Genomic DNA, 20,302 nt, shown 5'->3' on the forward strand with positions numbered 1-20,302 from the left:
TTCTTCACTGATTTACACCACTGTCACCCCAGAAAACCACCTCCTACTGTCTTTTCCCCAAGCCTCTAAGGATCCTCCCTTGCTCTCTTCTCCACTGATAACCTCGGGGTTCCTAAACCACCGGGAACCTGGAGGCAATCAGACCGAGTGTGCAAAGCTGCACCCGCCTCCGTGACCCGTGTCTGTGCTCGGATATTTACTCCTTGCTCCTTTACTGCAAGTACAGAGCCTGGCCTGCTTAGTGACCCACCGTGGACAGTCGTTCCAATAACGCTCCCCAGTCTCTCTGCGAACTTATCATCAACCCCTGAGCCTGGGACCTGATTGCAATTTCTCCCGTCAAGAAACATATGCATTTTCCGTGTCCTGTATCTGCCAGCTAATGCCCCATTTTGTCTTCTTAGCAACACTCCTCTGAAGAGTAGGAAATCGGAGTCTGATTTCCCTTGAATGATATTCTGTCTTGCGTCACACCCCGGGGCAGTTGTTCTCTTTGTTCCACGTTAAAAACTAATTTCCTTGGGCTGGGGATTTAGCTCAATGGTTCTGGTGCCTGCCTTGCAAGCACAAGGTCCTGCATTTGATCCCCGGTACCAAAAAAAAACAAAAAAAAAACTAATTTCCAGGCCTCCACTGTTAACTTTCTTGAACTGGTACAAGTATTTTATTCACTTGACCACTCTCTCCTACTCAAGATATTTTATTCATTTGACTTCTTGTACTTTGCTGGTTTTCCTCCTTGGCTCTTCCTTGCATGCCTCCTTCACGCTCTGTACGTATTTCTCTGTTCCTGAACGTGGAGTACACAGAGATCAGCCTTTGGTTAGATTCCCTTTCTATTTCTGCTCCAATGGCCTTTCCTTAACATGGCTCTAGGCATCATCTTCGCTTACAACTTGGAAAAAATCATCTCTAATCTTTGCATAGATCTCTCCTCCAGACTCAAGACGCGGAGCCTCAACATCCTGAGCGTCTCTCCCTTAATCTGTCCCGGACTGGATCCCTGATCTCCCCGGAACCCCCTCCTCATGCAATATTCCCCAGCTCAGGCCAGGGTCAGCTCTGCCATTTCAGGTGCTCAGGCCACACTTCCAGCAGCAACCTTCATTCCTCTCTTGGAAACCACAAATCCTGGAGGTCTCATCTCCACAGTAGGTCTAGAACCCGACTCCTTCTCGTGTTTCTACGTCAACTTCCCTTCCGAGTCAGTTTCGTCTCGCTGTGAATCACCACAGCGCTCTCTTTACAGATGGCCCAGCCCTGCCAGTCCGATCTGAATCCATCAGGTGTAGAACGGTGTCACACCCTCTAATCTTTTTGCACAAAGCTATCCAATGGGCTCCCTTTTAGCCCAGAAAGAAAAGGGAAGTTGGCAAAAAGAAGCAGCCTTCAAAGGCCTACATGGTTTGCACCATTCCCCTAGTATTTCCTGGGCCTCTCTGCTCCTAGCCTCATTCCACTTTCCATGGAACCTAACTTTAAAAGACACAGCACTATAAGCCCTCCAATGGTCGTGCCTGGCACACCCGGGTATTTAATAAATACCAAGTGTAGAAATGGTTGATGTGGCTTCACTTCTCCTCTGTTTGTTGCATCTGTCAGTTGCAGCATGCACTGAACAGGGAGTGTAGGCATGGACTCTAGTTCAGACTGACAGGGCTAAAATCCCAGCCTTCCACCTGGCATTCCCGCAGCCCAGATAAATTAACTCCCTGCATTGTGCTTTCTTCCTCGGTAAAAAGGATGTGATGAACAGTGCCTAGAATGTAGAAGTTGCCCAACAAATGTAAACTGTGATACCACTGATGCTATGAAAACAGCTACTGTTCTTAGATGATGAACGAAAGAGGATGAAGGACAGCTGTAGATACCTGGAACTTAGCCCTCATGAACACTCCCTGCTCCAATCGGTTCTCTGTATTCACCAAACTTGACCATTGCCCAGACAACTTTCTCCATCTACTTTTCATAGAAACAAACAAAAATGATTTTGTCAAATATTTTTTCAAAATTAAAATGTGCTTATGCGTGATCCCTGATTTGCTCATTTGATGTCTTCAGCAAGGAAAGAGGTGGGTTCTGTACCGCTTGCTCATTGAGCAAGCATGCCTGCCCCTGCCCCCCCGCCAGCCCATGGGCCACACGCAGCCCTGGACGCCTGGTAACGAGGCCCCAGAAGACCGCAGACTCTGAATATGGTTATTATGCAAGAAGTTGTGTCACCCGTACACACTCACTGCCCAACACAACCCCTTTGCACTCCACATCCAAAAGGCCTGGCTGACGGTTGCCGCTGGTTCTCTGCGATCCCCTCTTTTTAAATGTGCAAAACTGTGGCGTCTTTGTACTCTTTATTGTGCACAGGCTGCGCTTGCTCCAGAAGCCTGGCTTGCCCGGGGCACTAACACCGCCCACCCCTCATCCGCTGCAGCTCGTCCAGATCCTGTGCAGCCTGCTGCTCTCCAGTCTGGGGTTCACCGTGGTTTCTGCTCCCTCCTTCTCCCTGCCCAGCCAGGCAGTTTCCACCTCTGTGAAGTCCGGGTTCCCATTTGTAGGAGGCCGGTGCATGAGTGGAAGGGCTCTGGGGGTGGCTCTGTCCAGCCTCTGCCCTTCAGGAGGTCAGCAGGGGGCTGACTGCCTCCTGAGTGAGGTCCCAGGAGGGCCCTGGCTGGGCCTGGAGTCGATGCCCAGGGTGTGTCAGTCCGGCCTTTCTTACTGGCTGTCCAGCATCTCTGGAATCGGAAGTTTCTCCCACCCCTCCTTGGGACTTGCAGGCCCCTGGACTCCCTCATTTTAGGATAAGCCACTTCTCGGGGAGCCAATGAAAAGACCGTTTTCAAACAATAAAGTGAGATGGAGACCACCAGGGGAGGCCTGAGGCCTGGGACATGCAGATTAGCATCAGTGAGGCTTGCTGTGTGTGCAGGGGACCCTGCACACTGGAAAGTCTCCTTTCGTTGCCTGCCATCTACCAGCTCATGCCGAGGGCCGGGTCTTTTCCACAGAGAAGCTCTGCAAGTCTCACACCTCCCACAAGGAGCAGATCTTCCCACAGCCTGCTGTACGCAGGAGGAAAAGGCACGCACGCAGCCAGATGCATTGCACCAAGGCTCTACGAGCAGACCCTGCATGAATGTAACCACAACCCGGCAAGAAGGCCCTGCTCCTGCCCCAAGCAGTTTGTCCTTGACTTCTCCACGGAGCCCGTGGTTGGGCTCCACTTGTCCTCAGGGCAGCTAGTGTCTGCTGATGCTGCACCTTCTGTCTGTGACCACCGACACCCAAGCCATGAACATTAACCAACACTTTGCATCCCAGAACACTGTCTCTCCTAGCTGGACCCTCAGTACCACTGGGACCAACAGCTGACTTCCAGCGTGTTACGGGGAAGATGTCACCTCTGACCCTCTCCTCCGGGTTTGCTCAGCCCCAGTCTTCCTCAGGTCGCCTATGCCTGCACAATTTCCTGTACTCGGCCCATGAGACGCTTCCCTCTGTGCTTCTCGGGTTGTTCCAGGCTTTCTGTTCCTCCAGGTCACCAGTCTGCCTCAGCTGCTCCAAGGCCTCCCTCACAGCCAGGGAGGCCCATGAGTAAATCTAAACCTTCTGAGCATCTGTCTGCTCCTCAAAGTCACCATAGGCATCCTGAGGGTGGATATGGGGCCTCCCGTCAACATGGCCCTACGCCCCAGCAGTGATGGCTCCCTCATTTTTCACTGTTGCTTTTGATTGAGTGATTCCAACTGGCATGGTGGCCGTATTTTCACAAGACGACTGACCTGACCATTCTCCCCTTTCTGAACAGTTCACCATATCTGGGTCCTTCTCAGTTATCTCTGGGAAAAAACCAGCCAAGCCCTTGGTAAGTATGAGGACCATCAAACCATAGCTGGCTGGAGTGGAAAGAAGCTCAGGGTTAATTCTTCTGGTTCAAAATCTCCACCGCTCATTCTAGGGAAAGGAAGCCCCAATAGAGTAGGGAGCCCAAGTTCTTCTGGTGGACCCGTTAGCAGAGTCAAAAGTAGAGTCTCAATTTTCCCTTCTGAATGCAGGGCGCTTGGGAAGCTCCTTCTGAGAGGGGCGTGTTCACTTTCCATGATTTATAAATGAGAAAACTGAAGCACAGCATGGAAGGAACGCAGAAGGGTCAGTGGCAGAGCCGGGAGGGTGCCCAGTTTCCGGATTCTGAGTCCGAACTCTGAGCCCACCCATGCTGTGCACTTTCTGAACTCCCGCCCCCTGCTCCATGTCAATCATCAGAGCACACACCGGGCACGTGCCCCGCCACGTGCGCTCACCCCTGGCTAGCCAGTCCTGAGTCTTCTTCCGTCAGGATGTGGCTGTCCCATAAGTCACCTTCGTGGGATGCGCAAGGGGAAGTTTCCATGGAGAGGCGCGAGGGGCTCGGGCGCTTCCTCCTACCGCGTCTCTGAGGTGTGTGAGGGAAGTGGCTGCTGCCAGGTCAATGCCACCCTTGAATGTGTGGGGAGAGGACAGAGCTCTGCCCCTTGCCTGGCTGCCGAGGGGAACTAAAGCTTTGTGCTTGTCCTGTCAGCAAGCCCTGCTCGCTGGCTGAAGGGCCATGCTAGGTCCACGTTACGCTCCGTGGGCCCGATCACCCAGACAGGCATCCAGCTTCTCCCCTTTGCTCTCACCTTTCTCTATAGTTGCTTCTTTATGTACAATAAAGCCACAGATTGGGTTTCTCAAGGGGACCAAAGGCCGTATTCTAGGGTCCTCTGGGAAAATGTAAGGAGGCTGAGACCCCGGGAATGAGGGAGACAGGGACCGTGGCCTGCACAGCACCGATTCTGGGGCTGGGGCAGCGGAGCACAGGGGCCCGACCTTCTCCCCCTAAGGGGAGCTGTCCATGCAGCCTGTCACTCACCAAGCACTTGCTAATGGTAGCGAGTGGGAAGCACCATACCGGGGAGGGACACAAAGACAACTCGCACTGTCTGCCCTCCAGGAGTACACAGAACAGAAGGGGAACCAGACCCCAGGAAAGAGTCACAGTGAAAGGGACAGGGCCATAAAAGCACCGCGACCAACTCTGTGATGAGAGCTGTCTTACTTTTCTCCTTGCTGAGAAAAATGCTCGACACCCACAGGTTACAGGAGAAAAGGTTTATTTGGCTCGCAGTTTGCAGAGGTTTCATCCATAATCAGTGGCTCCGAGGCAGGGTGGAAAACCAGTTCATGGCAAGCAGAAGACAGCAAAAGCAACAAGCAAGGAGCAAAGGACCTGCAAGCCTCTTTCTGCCCCTTATGTTGTATCCAGGCTACCAGGTTAGGGCAGTGCCAAACAAATCAGGGGACTGAGTTAGTGATCACACCCGTAACCCAGCACCACACCATGAAGCAGTCACATACTCTGGATTCAGCCACCTCTGAAAAAGCCCCAACCAAGACTGCTTGAGGCTTTGGGGGACATCTGGACACAGCCATCAGGAGTCTAAAGCGGGATTTCTCTTCCCGGCCAGGAGCAGCCTGACCTCAAATGCAGTGAGTTCTGCTGTGCTGGGCCGGGCATCTTCCTCCTCACGTGCAGCCTGGCGGCCTTGGGGCCTGCCACTCCGTCTGGTAGTTCAGAATGGGATGGGCGTATCTCTCTTCATTGCCTTATTCAGAGTACTGCTACTCAATCTATGAACTGGAGGATTGTGTCCTGCCTGACTTCAGTCCAACAGTAAACAGTTTGGGGCTAAGTATCCTGTCCCTCCCTCTGCAGAGAAGGGTGGAAGGGGAAGCAGAGGCGAGGGCCAGGCAGATCCCACTGTTCCGCCGTCTCTGCTGATGGAGGCTTCAGCTGGCCTTGTCCGGGTCTGGCGCAGGCTGCCAGTTTGGGTCTGAACCTCCCTGTCCCCACCGCAGGGCGTGCTCCTGGCGATGCTCAGCCTCATGGTGCTGGAGCTCCTGGTGGCCGCCCGTGCTTCTGCCTTCTGGTACACACAGGTCTGTGCCACCAACCCTGGGGTGAGTGTGCTGCGTCTCCCCCAGTGCCTGCTGTGTCCCAAGTCTGCGCGATGATGACCCTGGGCCAAAAAGGGGTACAAAAGAGACTCAGCTGTCAGTGTTCAATGACAGGGTTGCCCATGGATGGGTTTCTTCTTGGGGTGCTGCGGCCATCCAGCACCAGCCGGTGCAGGCAGGAGACCCACTGGAGAATTGCTTGCTATGAAGCCAGTTGGCTTCAGAACCCACCTGGTCCAGCCCCTCAGGAAGGAGCCAAGGCTTGGGTGGATTTGCACCAAGAATGACAGGTGCAGGTTGGTGGGCCGAGGGTGAGAACATGGAGTCTCCTGTCCTCGCCACAAACACCTGCCCCTGTAGAGCAGCCCGGTAGCCCGAGTGCCCTGGCTGATCCAACGAGGTCTGGCCAGGACTTCTGCCCTGTGTTCTTGCTGTCCTTGCTCCCTCTTAGCTCTCCATACTACAATCTTAAAATGTTTTTATTTCCCCTAAGAGTTACAGCAAAAAAGAAAATCTTTGTAGGGTTTAGATGAATTATGATTCCCCTATGATCCTAGTAGAAAAATTAGTGAATTAACTAACAGGCTGGGGAATCATCTTTGTCTGAGCTAGTACTGCTGCAGTTATGTGTTATGGTCAAGCTGGACAGGGTGTTACTATACAGAATTGGGGAGGATATGATACTAAAAATACGTTCTCAGTATTCCTTGCAAGATTACAGTTGAAAAGCTAGTAACAAATTTTACCTTTTCCAGAGTGTATTTTCCTTGCTTCAGTTGCAAGATCACATCCAACGTGTCAAGGATTCTTCCAAGTCCTGGGTGTGAGTTGACCTTGACTCAGAGGGAAAAGGAGAAACCCCATGACCAGACTTCCCTGGAGTCTCAGCTATTTAAAACAAGGAAATAAACTTTGAAAAAGAGAAGCTTTCCTTTTCCACTTTCAGTGTGAATCATTCTGAGTCATTTTATTGCTCTTGGAAATAATTTCCCAAAAGCACACATTGGTGCAATTACATTACCCAGTTTCCCAGAATGGCCCTAAACTTCATTGCCTTCTTTAGGTGCCCAGGGGTCTGTGTTGGGAGAGAGCATGCGTGTTCCCGTGCTGGGGAGAATTAACCATGCATGTGGCTCTCCATCCCCATTTCTGCATCGTGTTCACACTCATATTGCTTACATATAGGCTTTAAGGGTTTGAAGAGCATTTTAAGTGCTTTACAAGTAGGACTTGCTTCTCTCAATTAATGACTTCATGCTGAAATATTTAGATTCAAAGACCATAATTCATTGTGATGCTCCCCCCATCCAAGTTGTAGACCAAATTAGAAACTAGACATAAAAACAGTCTCAGCTTTATTACTGTCTCAGGGAAACCCACACGACCTACGACCTACCTACTAAATGAGTTCCGAATACTGTTCCCTGTGTCCAGGACTTGGGTCCCGTCTATGAGGGAAATGTAAGACAGAAATGAATATACAGGTTTTGCAAATGTTCAAAAGTCATCATGGCTCTACACACAAAAGAGTCCCCAGAGGCAGGTCTGCACACACCCTACCGAGGTCCCCAGTCGTGCAGAACACACACCGAATCACCCCACTGCAGACAGGCAGGTCTGTGCACGCCCTACCAAGGTCCTGAGTCACACGGAAGACACCGAGTCACCCCGCTGCAGAAAGGCAGCCACCTGATTCCACACTACAAAGACGCAGAGGACACCAGACCACCAGACCAAGGTACTGAGTCCCACTGTTCCCGCCCCAGAGGTAGGGGCTTCTGAGCCGTGATCCCACTGCTCCTGGTCCAGAGGAAGGGGCTTCCTGGTCACCATCCCTCCCACTGCTCCCAGCCCAGAAGAAAGGGCTTTGGGGCCACCTTCTGTCCCACTGCTCCTGGCCCAGAGGAAGGGGCTTCCGGGCCACCATCCCTCCCACCACTCCCGTCCCAGAGGGAGGGGCTTCTGAGCCACCATCCCACTGCTCCTGGTCCAGAGGAAGGGATTTCCTGGCCACCATCCCTCCGGCTGCTCCCAGCCCACAGGAAAGGGCTTTTGGGTCACCATCCCTACTGCTGCTCCTGGCCCCTGTCCCACCTCACCCAGCTCAGAGGAGGTAATCCGTGCAGGCGCTAACAGCCCCCCACCCCAGTCGAAATGAGAAAACACATAAATAAGTTTCAAAACCAGACTTCCAGATCACCTACAGCAACCTCAAAGGGAAATGAGATGGAACACTCTGATACTCAACCACCTGGACCCACTGAACTGGCAACAAAAGGGGATCTGGAAAAAATGAAATCAGAAATAATTTCTCAGATAACAGGAGAAATTGTGCCCTTAGTGCAAGACATGATTAATAAATCTAGAGAGGAGCTAAGGAACATGATGGAATCCCAAAATAAGAAACAAATGGAATCCATAAAACAGATGCAAATAGATTTCCAGGACATGAAAAACTCCATTGAAAGTCTACTCAGCAGAATGAGCCAATGTGAGGACAGAATTTCAGATAGAGAAGATAAGATTGCAATTAGTGACCAGGAAAAGAAAAATTGCTTCAAAATTATAAGAGAACATGAGAAATCAATCAGCAGCTGCTAGATGATGCAAAAAAGAATAACATAAGACTGCTTGGGCTCAATGAAGAAACAGGAGAGAATGCAGATGACATAAAAAATCTCTTCACAGAAATAATGGCAGAAAACTTCCCAAGCAGGGGAAAAGAGCTTGACATACAGATAAGTGAGGCATATAGGACTCCAAATAGCCTTGATCAAAAAAATTCTGCACATAGGCATATAATTGTTAAAATTCCAGAAACACAACAGAACAACAAAGTTCTCCAAGCAGTCAGAGAAAAGAAACCAATCACATACAAAGGAAAGCCCATCAGAATCACAGCAGACTTCTCAACACAAACCATCAAGGCAAGAAGAGCTTGGAGTGACATATTCCAAGCCCTAAAAGAAAACAGTCTCCAACCCAGATTGATGTACCCTACAAAACTATCTTTCAAAATGGATGAAGAAATAAGATACATTCATGACAAAGAGCACCTTAGGAACTTTGTGAATATCAAACCAGCACTCCAAAGAATTTTACCCAATAGCCTAGGAACAGACATTGAGGATCACAACCCCAGGAAGCAAAGCAGAATGAACCCATATGACATGACAAGAAATTAAATGGAAAGGGGGAGAACCCAACAAAAAGAAAAAGTCATGGCAATGACAAGTCAATACGTTTCAGTTATAACCATCAACGTTAATGGTCTCAATTCACCAATCAAAAGAAATAGACTGGTAAAATGGGTCAAGAAGCAAAGTCCAACAATATGCTGCATACAAGAAACACACTTAATTCAAAAGGAAACTCACAGACTGAAAGTTAAAGGGTGGAAAACAATACTGCATGTGACAGGAACCCAAAAAAAAGCAGGAGTAGCTATCCTCTTGGCAGATCAAGTAGATTTCAAACCAACACTGATTAAGAGAGATGAAGAAGGACACTACATCCTTGTAAAGGGAAGAATCCAAGAGGAAGAGATGACAATCATAAATATCTATGCACCAAACACTAGTGCACCCAAGTATATAAAACAAATACTAACGGACATGAAAGGTCATATATGCACTAATACAATTGTAGTGGGGGATCTCAACACCCCACTGTCACAAATAGATAGATCAACTAGACTAAAAATAAGTAATGAAATACTAGAACTCAATCGAACTCTTGAACAAATGAACTTAACAGATGTTTACAGAGTCTTCCACCCCACAAAATCAGAATACACATTCTTCTCAGATGCACATGGGTCATTCTCCAAAATAGACCACATACTCACACATAGAACATGTTCAAGTAAGTGCAAAGGAATTGAAGATATCCCCTGTATATTATCAGACCATAGGGTGATGAAATTGGAGATCCATAGCAAAAGAAACTCAAAAAATTTCATAAACACGTGGAAATTGAACAACACACTTCTGAATAACCAATGAGTCACAGAGGAAATTAAAGAAGAAATCAGACAGTTCCTTCAATTAAATGACAAAGACAATACAACATATCGGAATCTATGGGACACAATGAAAGCAGTCTTATGAGGGAAATTCGTAGCAGTGAATACGCATATTAGGAAAACAGAACAAGCCCAATTAAACAACCTGATGCTGAACCTCAAGCTTCTAGAAAAAGAAGAGCAGGACAACCCCAAAGCTCATACAAGGGAGGAAATTATAAAGATCAGAGGAGAAATCAATACAATGGAGACTAAGAGAACGATACAAAAAATCAATGAAGCCAACAGTTGGTTCTTCGAAAGAATCAACAAAATTGACAAACCTTTAGCCAACCTTGTCAGAAAAAGGAAAGAAAAGGCCCAAATCCATGCAGTTAGGAATGAAAAGGGTGAAACTACAACAGACCCAGCAGAAATCCAGAGGATCATCAATACCTACTTCCAGAAACTATATGTCAATAAGATGGACAATACAGAAGAAATGGACAGATTCCTAGATACATATGAATTACCAAAGTTGAACGAAGAAGACTTAAAAATTCTGAACAACTCAATATCAACCAATGAAATTGAAAATGTAATTAAAAACTTATCAACTAAGAAAAGCCCGGGCCCTGATGGCTTCACTGCTGAATTCTACAAGACATTTAGAGAGGAACTGCTGCCACTACTGTTTAAACTCTTCAATGAAATTGAAAGGGAAGCAGTACTCCCAAATTCATTCCTGGAAGCAAGCATCACCTTGATCCCCAAAGCAGAGAAAGACCCAACCAAAAAGGAGAACTATAGGCCAATCTCACTAATGAACATACATGCAAAAATCCTTAATAAGATACTGGAAAAAAGAATGCAGAAGATCATCAAGAACATCATACACCCTGATCAAGCGGGATTCATCCCAGGGATGCAGGGATGGTTCAATATATGCAAAATCAATCAATGTAATACACTATATCAATAGAGCCAAGGACAAAAACCATATGATTATCTCCCTAGATGCAGAAAAAGCATTTGACAAAATCCAGCATGCATTTATGATAAAAACCCTACAAAAAATTGGAATAGATGGTCTCTACCTCAAACTGATAGAAGCCATCTATGAAAAACCAACAGCCAATATCATACTAAATGGTCAAAAACTGAAATCCTTCACACTCAAATCAGGAACAAGACAAGGATGTCCGCTATCACCACTCTTGTTCAATATAGTTCTGGAAACATTAACTACTGCAATTAGACAAGAGAAAGAAATAAAAGGAATAAAGATAGGAAATGAAGAAGTCAAATTGTCATTATTTGCAGATGACATGATACTCTATATAGAAGACCCCAAGAACTCCACCAAAAGTCTTCTAGACTTAAGAACCAAATTCAGTCAAGTAGCTGGTTACAAGGTCAACACACAAAAATCAATAGCTTTCCTCTACACAAATGACAGACTCACTGAGAGAGAAATAGGGCAAATAATTCCTTTCACAATAGCATCCAAAAAACTGAAATACCTAGGAATCATCCCAATGAAAGAAATCAAAGACCTCTTCTCTGAAAACTATGGCACTCTGAAAAGATTGGTTGAAGATGATATCAGAAAATGGACAGACATCCCCTGTTCCTGGGTAGGAAGGATTAATATAGTGAAAATGGCCATACTTCCAAAACTGCTATATAGATTTAATGCAATTCCAATTGAGATCACAGCAGCATACTTCATAGACCTCGAGAAAAAAATTCAAAAATTCATTTGGAGCAAGAAGAGGCCCAGAATAGCAAAAGCAATTCTAGGTAACAGAGACATGGCAGGGGGTATCACAATCCCCAACCTGCAACTCTACTACAAAGCTACTGTGATAAAAACAGCATGGTACTGGCAAAGAAACAGGCTTGAGGACCAGTGGAACAGATTAGAAGATGCAGAAACAATGCCAGACACACTCAGCCATCTCATCTTTGACAAAGGAGCCAAACACCCTCACCGGAGGAAAGATAGCCTCTTTAATAAATGGTGCTGGAAAAATTGGGCTTCAACTTGCCAAAGATTAAAACTAGACCTATTATCTCTCACCATGCACTAAACTAAAATCAAAATGGATTAAAGATCTAAATATTAAAATAGAAACTCTGAACCAGTTGGAACAGAGGTTAGGTAGAACCCTTGAAGACATCGGTGTAGGAAAAGATTTTATGAACAAAACCTCAGTTGCCCATGAACTAGCACAAACAATCAACAAATGGGATCTCTTCTTATTAAAAAGCTTCTGCACAGCAAGAGAAACCACCAGCAGTGTGAAGAGACAACCCACAATGTGGGAAAAAATCTTCACCTGCTCTTCCTCAGACAAAGGTCTACTATCTCGAATCTATAAAGAACTTAAAAAAATCAGACCTCCCAAATTTAAAGACCCAATCCAAAAATGGGCATCTGAAATGAACAGACATTTCCCACACAAAGAAGTAGAAATAGCAAATAAATACATGAAAAAATGTTCAACATCACTGGTCATTTGAGAGATGCAAATGAAAACAACCCTGAGATTCCACTTCACTCCAGAAAGAATGGCTGCTATCATGAAATCAACCAATAACAAATGCTGGCAGGGCAGTGGGGAAAGAGGAACCCTGCTCCACTGCTGGTTGGAGTGTAGACTGGTGCAAGCATTGTGGAAATCAGTATGGAGATACCTCAAAGAATTAGGACTGGAAGTCCCATTTGACCCTGCTATTCCACTGCTGGGGATCTTCCCCAAAGAATTAAAAGAATCATACCACAGTGATATATGTGCACCCATGTTCATAGCAGCACAGTTTGTAATAGCTAAAACTTGGAAACAGCCCAAATGCCCATCAACTGGAGACTGGATAAAGAAAATGTGGTTTTTTTATAAAATGGAGTACTACTCAGCCATAAAAAATGAGAAATTAGAGATTTATTGCTAAGTGGATGCACATTGAGGCAATACTCTTAAGTGAAATAAATAGGACACAAATGTGTAAATACCAAATAGTTTCTCTGGTGTGAGAAACTGAAAGTGTAAATAAGGACTAAATGTATAATAGGTAATGTGAAATAGGAAGAGAAGGGGCAAAGGAGAAGGAAGTGGGAGGGCTGGGGAAAGGATAGAAGGGAATGGGATTAATATGAGAAAATGGAAAAATAGGAACAAAATCTTTGTAAATAGGGAGGACTGGAGGGGTTGAAGGGAGGGCTGGGCAAGGGTGAAAAATAAGAACCAAGAGAGACTATGTAAAGGTGCAAATTTCCAATGATGAATGTCATTATATTATATGCCTAAAATGTACCAATGATTAGAATGAATAATAGATAATGTAAAATAGGAGGAAAAGGTGCAAAGGGGTAGGGGTAGTGGGAGGGGCAGGGGAAAGGAAAGAAGGGAAAGGAAAAATGATGAGAAATGGAAAAAATGGAAAGAAAGTCTTTGTAAATAGGGAAGAGTGGAGGGCATGAAGGGCGGGCTAGGAATGGGGAAAAATAAGAACCAAGATGCATCATGTAAAGGTACAATTCCCAATGGAAAAAAAAATGGAAAGATATCTATACTGGTATGGTTTACATATAAAATGGTTCCCCCAAAAGCCTGAAGTGTTCACAAGTGAGGCTTTTGGAGGCTGACTGGATCATGAGGACTCCAACTCCATCCATCATTAATTTATTGATGAAAACATAATTTGATGGCATTGTTGGGAAATCACGGAAATTTGGGAGGAGGGGCCTAGTTGAAGGGGGTGGGCCATGGGGATGTGGCCTTGGGGACTCTGTCTGCTCCCTGGCCTCTTCCTCTCTGGCTCTGCCTCCTATCCTCCTCCTCCTCCTCCTCCTCTTGCTCTCTGTCCCTCTCTCTCCCTCTCCCCCACCCCTTCTCTCCTTCCTCCTGCCATGGGCTGAGCAGCTTTCCTCCACCTGCCCTTCTACCATGATGTTTCCACCTGGCCGCAGCCCTAAAAGTAATGGAGCCAACTTACCATGGACTGGAGCCTGTGAAACCAGAAGCCAAAATAAAACCTTCCTCCTTTAAAAGAAAATGTAGTTGCTGTTGGAACCTGGAGTACAAGGTATACTAAAGAAGTTTCTTGACAGATACCAGAGGAAAACACAGTAATTATGAAAGGAATAAGGGATATTGAAAATGATGAAAGTGAGAGGATGAAACAGAAGACATATTTAATCTTTGCAAAAAGTCATTTTGCAGGGTTTTAAAGTGGTGCAGAAGTAGGAAAGGGTGCAAAATGGATTAAAGTATCTCTTTCTTCGAGCATATTTAGGAGCATTAATTATTATATGTTAAAGAGCCAGCTGGTAATTTCCATGGTTACCACTAAGAAAGCATTTTTTAAATTTTGTTGCAGTGAGAACTTTATTTTTTGATGCTGATATCAAACCCAAGCCCTGATGCTCCCTAGGCAAGCAATCTACCACTGAACTACTTCCTCAGACAAAGAACAATTTTTTAAAATATATAGTAGTCCTGTTTTTGAAAAGGTTGTCATAGTGAACTTAAAATGTTGCATTCTGTATGCCAGAGATGTCTACACTACAAAGCAACAAGTAAACACAGAGAAGGGCCTTCACTGACCATAGGGATGGGGGCTTTTCACAGTGACTGAAATGCTGATCCACAAGAAAAATATGATTCCAAGTTATAACAGCTCAAAATTAAGAAGAAAATCTAATGTAACTGAAAAATGTAAATGAAGAAAACTAAAATCATCCCAAGAAATTTTAGCACACATTTCTCAGTGACTGAAAGAAAATAGTGAAAGACTGTAAAATCGCAGGGTTCTTTACAACAGAATTGGTAAAACTGATATAAATGTCACGTTTATAACACTCCACCAAGTAAGCAGAAAATGCTGTCACCTGACTTTTCAGCATATTAATCGAAGTTAAAACACAGTGGAGTAAGCACTAAACGCCAGCCTAGAATTCTATGACTGTGAAAATGTCTATCTCAGAAGTGCTGATGAAATAAAGATGATAACTGAGAAAAACTGCGAGATTCGGAAGAGCATTTGCAACACTTGCTGAACCACAGAGCAAATCTCAACAAATTCAAAAGATTAAAATCGTGCCATTTATTTTCTAAACACAATCAGATTTGTATTAAATGGCAATGTAGATAGCTCAGACAAGGGCTTAGAAATGCTAAACTATGCAAGGCTCAAAGGATCTGGAAAGGAAATTTAAAATATATATATAAGAAACAAAAGTATAAATATTCATAGCACATTTTACTGGACACAGTCAATATATGCTTAGAGGAAACACTAAAGCCTTACATCAGATACTGGAAAAGAAGAAACGCTGACAAGTAAATTATCTAAATATCTATGTCAAGAAATTAGACCAAAAAGAGAAGTTAAATTTAAAGATGATGAAAGGATAAAGGTAACAAAGATTAAATAACTAATAAAATATAAAATAAATTATAATAAAAACAATAAAGCCAAAAAATCAATACTTGAAAAGACTAAAAAATACACAAACCACCTCTAACAATTATTCAAGAAAAAAGAGAAAGGAAAACTACCAATCTCAGACACTAACAAGGTCCATATTACCACAGACAGAGCAGCCCTTGCTACCCTATGCTATGAAGACTGCTGTAAAAACAACTTCTCAGGCCGGGGATTTAGCTCAGTGGTTTCGCTGCCTGCTGCATAAGTGCAAGGACCTGAGTTTGATCTCCGGTACCAAAAAAAAAAAAAAAAAAAAAACTAATAAAAACAACTTCTCATGGCAGGTGACTCTCACAAAGCCTTTGTGAGTCTTTGTGAAACCCACGTACCAAAACCATGCCAAAGCCACTTGCTGTGACTGACACAGAAAAAAGCACAATATCTGATCAGTCTTATCTCTGGCAAAAGCTCATAATTTAAAACTTTCTCTCAGCCAGGGATTTAGCTCAGTGGTGCTGCACCTGCCTCTCAAGTGCAAGGTCCTGAGTTCAATTCCCAGTGCCGGAAAAAAAAGAAAAAAGAACTTTTCCTCAAAAGAGGAAAGCAACCCTGAGGCAGATTAATTATTCTGAACATTTACCAAAGAAATAAAACCAACCTTAACAAGTAATGTCCAGAAAACAGAAGAACACTTGCTAACTCACAGGCATTTGTGTGAGACCATCACAACTATGACACTAACCTGGCAGAGATATTAAAGATAAGGAACTTAACAAGTAATTCTCTCTTGTAAACTTTGTGTAGAACCCAGAAACAGAATACTAGAAAATACAGTTCAGCAGTGTGCATTCGAATGTATCATGGCCACAAGTACACAGCTGACTTCACATTGAAAACTCAGTCAGTAATAGACCTAAGTGTGAAACTAAAGTGTGAAGCTTTTGGAGTGGGGAGAGGGACTTAGAGAAATATTTTCATACCTTTGGGGGTGAACAAAGCTGTCTTAGAGCACACAAGGCTCTAACCATAAAAGAAAAAAAACAATAAAATAGACTAGTTCTAAAATAAGTAAAAGAGAAAAGCAAACTAAAACCTCCTCATCAAGAAAATCATGAAGAACATGGAAAATAAGGCACAGAATGGGGGAGCCTTCTCCCAATGCATATATCTGGCAAAGAAGCCATATTCGGTCTATATTAAACATTCTTGAAAATCAGTAATAAACAGGCAGAAAAATTCAAAAGAGTAAGGCTCACGCGTTTACTCCACAGGAGAAGAATGGCAAATGGTTAGGGGACACATAAAAACACGTCAGCAGTAGGGTCGTCAGAGAACTGCAAGTTTGAATCCCAATAACCTACTACTGAAGTCACATCAAATGACTTTAATTAAAGCACTGGCAGTAACAGCTGTTGGTGAGAATGTGAAGCACTGGAACTCTTATGTGGCTTTTTTGTTGTTGTTGTTGTTGTTACCGGGCATCGAACTCAGGACCTTCCATTTGTGAGGCAGGCGGTGGCACCCACTGAGCTACATCCCTGGCCCTTACGTGGCTTTTGGTAGAAGTGTAAGACAGTTCAACCATCTCCACAAACTACTTGGGCAATTTTTAACAAAGTTAAGCATACACGTATTTTAGGCCTCACAATAGACATTTCTGAAGTTATTTCCTAGGAATAATTTAGAAGCTGTATTATTTCCTAAGAATTTCTTGAACAAAATATCTGCTTCCTACGCTCTATTTACAGTAGCTGGATGTCCATACATTCGCATCATTCTGCACTAATTTGGTTCCAGAGCATCGCATTCATTTGTGAGATGGGAGCTCTCTGTGGCCTGTTTAACCCTAACTTATTCTAGTCAGAAAAACCACTACTGTGCTAGTCCACGGCGCCTCGCGTCTTCTTCTCTTCTGTCACAGGGAATCCTGGTGATGCTGTTGGCCTTCAGCATGGTTGAATCACTCATTTCTCTGTCCTTCTCCAGGTGGGATGTCACTTCGACAGTTGTTGGAAGCAGTGTTGGACGGCGCTGTGGAAATAAAGATGTGGTGTGAGGTCACCTCGAGGAGAATTCTGCGTGTGAGGAAGCCCGGGAGGAACCCAGAATCTCCAGGCTGGCGCGTTTCTGAGGCGCAGGAGAGGGATGTAAACCTGGTGGGGCCTGGGGCCATCTGGGGACAGAGCACTTCCGGCCGGTGGTGTCACTGCCCCTCTCCCCAAGGAGAACGATCCCTGGGCATCATCACTCTGTTCACCTTGAAGCCTCTCGACTGCAGGACAGCAAAGTGAGGTCGCCTCTGTGCACACAGACGTGAGCCAGGGCCAGGAACAGGCCCAGGAGGGACAAGGCAGCCACGCTCCCGGTTCCTCACCAGCTCCGCACCTGCCGTGCTGTCCTGGGTGAAACACAAGGTGGATGGGAAAATGTTTTGGCCGGGCCTGAAGGAGAGCTCAGAGGTACAGTGCTGGCCTAGCGCGCTCAGGGCCCTGGGTTCGATCCCAGCACCACACACACCACACACACACACACACACACACACACACACACACACACACAGAAGGGGAGAATGGTTTAGCCCACAAACCTTCCTCTACATGAGCAGGTCCACTAGAACAGCAACAGTAGTAAAACTGACAGTGAATATTGGCAGAGCCTCTGCTATGTCCCAAGCGTCATGCTAAATGCCATGCCTGTCACGCATTTAACCTCGCATCAACTCTAACGGGTGGATTTTATTACTGTGCCCAAAACACGGAAGCCATGGCACAAAAAGGATAGGTGATTTGCTCAGGGTCACAAGCCCGCTGTGTCAGCATCGGAGCCGTGGAATCAACAGGCCGTCGCCTGGCTGCAGAGATGCGGTCACCCAGTCCCCGCCTCTGGGGCTTTCTGAGCTCAGAATCTCCTCACGGCCCTGGAAACCACTGAGGTGTCGCTGCACCTTAACGTAAGTAACATTTTCCCTAAAATAACTGTCTTCCAAAATAAACATAGAGAAAGGCAGCGATTTCTGTGCCCGCTCCTTTCTGGACAACAACAGTTCCCGACTTGACTGTTGCCTGGGAACTTTCGCAAGCCCCACCCACCGCACGCGAACACCCACACCCGTTAGGTCCCATGGGAGGCCAGACAGCGGCTGCTAGAGATGTGCAGAGGCCTCCGGTGCAGGGCGAAGGCTGGGAGCTGCGGGTTTGCTCTAACACAGGGAGAAGCAGCTGGATCCTCAGTGGCTTTGCCTTTGATCTGCATATCTCATATTCTATGTCCTGAGGGACACAACACTATAATCTTGCGAAAAGGGAGAATAAGCTATTATTATTAAGAAAATAGTTTGGGTTGATGGACCCCCCAAAAGGATGTCCAGAACCCAGGGGACTCCCAGACGACGCCTTATATTATATTAATACATTGCCTCCGCAGGCACGAAGTTGAAGCTCCAAGTGGCTAACTTTTCTGAAACCATGAAAGAAGTGTGATTTGGAGTCAGGGTTTTAATCAAGATCCTTAACTCCAAATCCCACATGTGAAAAATAAAAACTTAGCAGGCTGAAAAGAATAAACTAAGGAGCCTGCACTTCGGCTGGAAGGAGCTCGTGCCTGCAGGTGCGCACCCTTGTGAAAGGTGAAAGTCAGGACGCACAGCCGGAGAACAGCTGCTGGTTCCTGATTTCCCATGGGTTGGGGCTCCGCTGAAAACCCCTGACATCCCGCGATGCTCGATGTGTGAGGTCTGAGACATACGACGAGTGACAACCCCAACAGGGACTGGCAATGGCTTGGACCACACCTAGGTTAAAATGTCATTTCCCCTGGTAGAGCTGTAGGACTTGAACAGACTACTTAAACTCTGTGAGCCTTAAACTCCCAGACTAAAATGTAGTAGGAATATCTTTTCTCTAATGGATTTGCTGTGTACCTTAAATGAAATATGTGATTTTTATCAGCACCAGCAACTTAAAACCCACTTAGTAGCTTTTTAAATTTTATAATTGAGACTTTCTTGCTTAATAAACATCACTTATTTTATTACTTACTAGCTGTGAGAAATGGAGGAAACTCCCTTATTTCCTGAACTTTAGTTTCTGCAATTATAAAACAGAATCAATCAATACTCTATACAGTCAGAGCACTTTTAATGTGGACAGTGCTAGGCATTCAAGTAAGAAACCAATCGATGCTGCTTTCCTGCTACAGATGTAAAGTAGTTCATCAGAACAGAACTATGAACTGTCAAATACCTGAGAGTGCACTTTCCTTAGGATGAATTATTTATAAGAACAACATGGGGGTTTTTTGACCTGTAACCAAATTGTAGATTAGTTCGATATTCAGCCTCTCTCCTGGGGGGCGGGGGGGGGGCCTGCATCTCCTTCACCAAGATCCTCCAACAGCAGACAACACTGGGAGGATGCAGGCAACAGAAATCCAGCCCTGCCTCTGAGGGTTGTAGGGAGCAAGGCCCAAGTGTGAAAAGGACACAGCTACGAATGCAGCAGAGCACAGACTTCCTGAGGGAGGCAAAGTGGCTCGAGGATAAGTAATGAGAGGGCTAAGAGATCTGGGGAGTGGATAAAAGATAAGTCTGTATTACTGCATAAATATTGGTGTACTTTTATGTAGATTTTAAGAGATTTTCTTAGGAAAAGAGAGGACCACTAGATAATAAGAGATTAAGTCAAAGAAAAAACTTCACAAGTGCAACAGACTCAAGAAAATATCCTCAAACATTAAACAGAACAGAAGGTTATGGATCAAAGGTGCTAGTGACAAACCCTAATTGTGGAGGAAATCTCAACACCCCCAAGCATGAAAGACAATCAGTCCAAATCAGCAAAGACAAAGGAAAGGTTTATCTGTATAAATTGTATTACGTCTACTTAGGAGGAACCA

At 45.3% G+C, this 20,302-nt stretch overlaps 1 long non-coding RNA gene across 1 annotated transcript; it reads right to left on the minus strand.

The window, feature by feature from the left end:
• Positions 1-13,992: 13,992 nt before the first annotated feature.
• On the minus strand, positions 13,993-18,459 carry LOC110347410 (uncharacterized). Its single transcript, XR_002392035.2, has 3 exons — positions 17,997-18,459; positions 17,667-17,807; positions 13,993-17,440 (listed from the first exon to the last, which is right to left on the minus strand). It is a non-coding gene; the product is annotated as an uncharacterized LOC110347410 (long non-coding RNA).
• Between the last annotated feature and the right edge of the window lie 1,843 nt (positions 18,460-20,302).

This window comes from Heterocephalus glaber, unplaced genomic scaffold (genome assembly GCF_053883595.1).
Source record: "Heterocephalus glaber isolate CG9 unplaced genomic scaffold, H.glaber_assembly_v1.0 deba00001806, whole genome shotgun sequence".
Taxonomy (NCBI): domain Eukaryota; kingdom Metazoa; phylum Chordata; class Mammalia; order Rodentia; family Bathyergidae; genus Heterocephalus; species Heterocephalus glaber.